We start from the raw sequence: 4,419 nt of genomic DNA, 5'->3' as shown, positions 1-4,419 counted from the left end.
ATGGGCTGTGGGACAAATAAGGTCCTTCCTGAGCCTCCCAAGGATGTCCAACTGGATCTGGTCAAAAAGGTTGAGCCTTACTCTGGCCACAAGCCTGATGTGTATAAGCATTTCATCAAAGATGATGGAGGTGGGGCCTTAAAACTGCATTCCCATTACCCCCTTATCACATTCAGCCTTGTCAGGTACTCATCTGGCTAGCCACATGGAGCCTCATGAGCCCCGAAGGACCAGAGCGGCTAAATACTGGGCCAATTTTGATCCTCGACTAACAGCTAAATATGATATCAAGGCCTTTATTGGAGGGGCAGCTTCAGCAGAGTTGTGCAGGTAGAGCATAAGGCTACCAAACAACCCTATGCTATTAAGATGATTGAGACCAAGTATCGGGAAGGGAGGGAAGTATGCGAGTCTGAGCTGTGTGTCTTGCAACGGGTTCGCCATACTAACATCATCCTGCTTATTGAAGTATTTGAGACACAAGATTGTGTCTATGTGGTGATGGAGCTAGCCCATGCTGGAGACCAAATCATTGCTAAAAGTTCCTTTACTGAGAGGGATGCCACCCGGGAACTGCAGATGGTGCTGGATGGGGTTAAGTACAGGCTGGAGTCAAGTACTGGGCATCACACATTAGGACCTGAAGCCAGAAAACCTGCTGTATTATCACCAAGGCACAGCCTCTAAGATCATGATTCCTGATTTTGGGTTGGCAAGTGCCCAGAAGAAAGCGGATGACTCCCTTATGAAGACTACCTCTGGCACTCCGGAGTACATTGTCCCAGAGAAGAAGCCCCACATGAATTCTGTGGATATGTGGGCCCTGGGGGTCACATCATACATCCTGCTGAGTGGAACAATACCCTTTGATGATGACAACTGGTCAAGGTTATACCAGCAGATCCTATAGTATAGTTACTCAGGGGAGTATAGTTACTCAGGGGAGCCCTGGCCTAGTGTATCAAATTTGGCGAGGGATTTCGTTGACTGTCTGCTAACTGTGGATCCTGGTGCCAGGATGACAGCTCTCCCAGCTTTGAAGTGCCCATGGGTGGTAAGCATGGCTGCCTCTTCATTCATGAAGAATCTTCACCGTTCAATTTCCCAGAATCTTCTCAAGAGGGCATCCTCTTGGTGCCAGAGCACCAAGTTGGCTCTGTCCACATGCTCCAGGACCAATAAGTCTTGGCATGTGCATGAGCCGGAACTGTGAGAACTCAGCCTGTGCTGCCAGCTCTCCTCTCACACCTGAGATCTTCTCAGACACACCCTAGGGAAATGGCAATGGGACCCCGTGCCTGGGAGCAGGAGCAGGGACCACAATCCCTTGAGTTTCTCCTCTCACTTGGGGAGGGGTCTGGGACTACCCAACAGACTCCCATCCCTTAGCCAGACATCCACTGTCTTAAGTGCCTTGTGCCACCCCCAGGCTAATGAGGGCCCCAGAAGAAGAAAAGCCTGGTGGGCCTGCGGTGCCCAGTATTATTAATGCCAAATTCTAAGGACTATCTGCCCACACCCATCCCGTATACATAGGTAGCATTTTGTGTGTATCAAGAGCCCCTCTCAGATAACAAAGGACGGATGGTTTTTCTGTTGTGTGCCCACCTTTCCTGGGAGGTTGGAGTACTGAGTGGTTATGACTCAATTACGTAAGAGCCTCCTGCTGTATCAGCACTGCAGAAGGCATAGGTTGGGGGCAGGGCAACCAGTGGCAGTCTGGAGGATCAAGAGGGGACCAAGATTAGACTAGGAACTTTAGGTCTGAGCACCTTACAGTGGTAGGTCAAGAAGAAGAGCTCCTAGGGGCAGTTTAAAGAAATGGAAGTTCCTTGTTGCTTCTCCCCTGATTCCAGTTCTGCCCTGCCCCCCGCCCTATCTCCTTGCTATTCCCACCCTAGAGATATGGTACTTGTGGGTGGGATGTTACAGATGGTCCCACAGCCAGGAGAGATCTCAGCCACTTTCCCAACCTCTTGGAGTTCTGGACAGCAATTGTAGACCTAAGGGACTGCAAAGCAAATCCCTGATGTTAGCCTAGAGCTTCTTTGCTCACATACCTCCTTCAGCCTACTCTCTGTTGTGCTGCCGGGAGCCCTCACCCTGGAAGGGTCAAAGGGTTTGTCTTGGTTAGGGGAAGGGAGATGACTGGGTGGAAGCTTCCTGTACCTTTCTTCTGTCGCTTGGTTCCTAGGAATCTCTTTGGGAAGCCTGTCCCCTTCAGTGGACTTTCTCATTTGCCAATCCTACTACCTACACACCACAACTCCACTTCTTTGCCAAATGATCCTTCTTGGACCAGATACCTCGAGCGCCCCCTACCCCAACTCCACCCCAATCCATGAGAGGCAAGATATATATACTTATGGGTTTGAGACATTTGCTTTTTGTCTCAGCCTCTTGACATTAAAAAGGTCCCTCATACTATTGTTCCCAGGGAGCTTCTGCCATTGGATTGAGAATGTATAAAGTTATTTATTTTGTGTACTCAGTTTGCAAATGTATCTTGCATATTCAGTAAACCTGCAGTCTTCCCCCAGAATGACTGCTCCATCCCTGTGGGAAAAAAGTCCTACCCTGATGTTCAATTGTGGCATTGAAGTGACTCAGATTCTCAAAGGTTATGCCAAGTTGTAACCAAAATGCTTCAAGTACAATCCTATCAAAAGACTGGATGTTTTCTGAAGACTAGGCTTCCCAAAGTATAGAGAAGCTCATTATCCATAGGTGCATCTCTTGATGACTGAATCTGGTCCATGAAACAAAGAATAGGAAAATTCTTCATATATAAGTAGAAACACAAAATGAGGATAAGACGAAGTAAGCTTTTTTAAAGTATTCAAGGAAGAATATAGCCAGTTGTAAAGGCAGCTAGTCATTTGACTTATAGCTTTTGGTAGACTTTGTGGAGGAAATCTCTGGAAATACAGTTCTTTAGGAACTTTTATTAACATCTCAAAAATAAAAAAAAATTAAAAATAAGTACATAAATGGAAGAAGACACAGGATATTTCCAAAAGGCAATTTTTTTTTTTACTTTTTAGCTATCTCAAATGAACTTCCAATTCATAGCTCCATAAAAAACTCTGTGTGTGTGTAGGGGGGAAGTTTAGGGTACCTCAAGCTCAATTCTATGATCCTCAGAGCCAACATCGTATAGTGGGAAGAAATGAAGAAAGGAAGGAGAGGAAAAGAAAAAAAGAAGAGAAATACAAAGAGAGGAAAGGAAGGGAAAGAGAAATGGAAAGGGAAAGGGAAGAGGAAATGGAAGGGGAGGGGAAAGGGAGGGAAAAGGAAGGAAAGGGAAGGGGAAGGAAATAAGCATTAAGAACTTGCTGTGTGCCAGACACTACTAAGCACTTAACAAATATCCCATTCCTCACAATATTCCTGGGAAGTAAGTGATTTTATCATCCCCATTTTACAGTTAAATGACTTTCTCAGAGTCACACAGGCTAGTTAAGTGTCTGAGACCAAATTTGAGCTCAGGTCTTCCTGACTCCAGCCCCAGCACTCTTATCCACTGTGCCACCTAGCGATCTCTAAGGAAGAGCACTGGTCTAGAGATCATATGATCTGGGTTCTAGCCCTGCTTTGACACTTACTAGCCACATGGCCTTTGGCAAGTCATTGATCCACTCTGAACCTCAATTTCCTTATCAGTAGAGTCTGCCACTTTACAATCCAGAAAATGTTACAGGAAGTGCCAAACAAAGCTGTTACATAAATGTGATCTATTTCCTCATCTGTCAAATGAGCACGTGTATCAGTAAGGCAATCGTGATAATGCAGATGATAATTGTCAAAATGGGGTTCTGTGTGGGGAAGTCTATGAGACTCTGCCCGTAGAGGGTAGAAGCAATCCATCTATTCAGACCCCAGAGAAGCGTACCCCACAAGCCATTCATCCAGTCCATCAGAGCAGTAAAACATTCAACACACACAATATCCCAAAACCTCTCCGACCCCTGCTGGGGTCTTCCCCAAAACAAATTCACAGCACAGCTAAGTCAGCCTGTTCAGTTCTAACAATCACGAGGGCGGCCATTAGCAGCTATAACTTCTCTCTCTCTCTCTCTCTCTCTCTCTCTCTCTATCTCTCTCTCTCTCTCTCTCTGCATTTCCTGTCAGAAAGCTCCTCCCACCACACATGACTTAGGCTTCATGTGATGTAAGCAGGTCACATGGCCTATTAATGGGTGGGAAAGATCTTCAAATCTAAATGGCTACTACTACAGCATAACATCTGCCTTGTGTGCTGGGAGTTCATGTACGGATCCGCTGGTACAGATTATGTGAAAGTCCTTTGAAAACTTGCAATGTTAGAAGAATGGAAGGAATTGTTCCTTGTGGATCCTTGCCATCCCCTTGCCTCTACAACTTCCTCCAACACAATGTCGTCCTCATCCATGCTGTAGT

General features: G+C 46.1%; 1 pseudogene; it reads left to right on the top strand.

Annotated features, from left to right (window-relative positions):
* On the top strand, positions 1-1,213 carry LOC118837278 (annotated as a pseudogene).
* The last annotated feature ends 3,206 nt before the right edge of the window (positions 1,214-4,419 follow it).

This window comes from Trichosurus vulpecula, chromosome 2 (genome assembly GCF_011100635.1).
Source record: "Trichosurus vulpecula isolate mTriVul1 chromosome 2, mTriVul1.pri, whole genome shotgun sequence".
Taxonomy (NCBI): domain Eukaryota; kingdom Metazoa; phylum Chordata; class Mammalia; order Diprotodontia; family Phalangeridae; genus Trichosurus; species Trichosurus vulpecula.
This window is presented reverse-complemented; position numbering and strand designations above follow the sequence as displayed.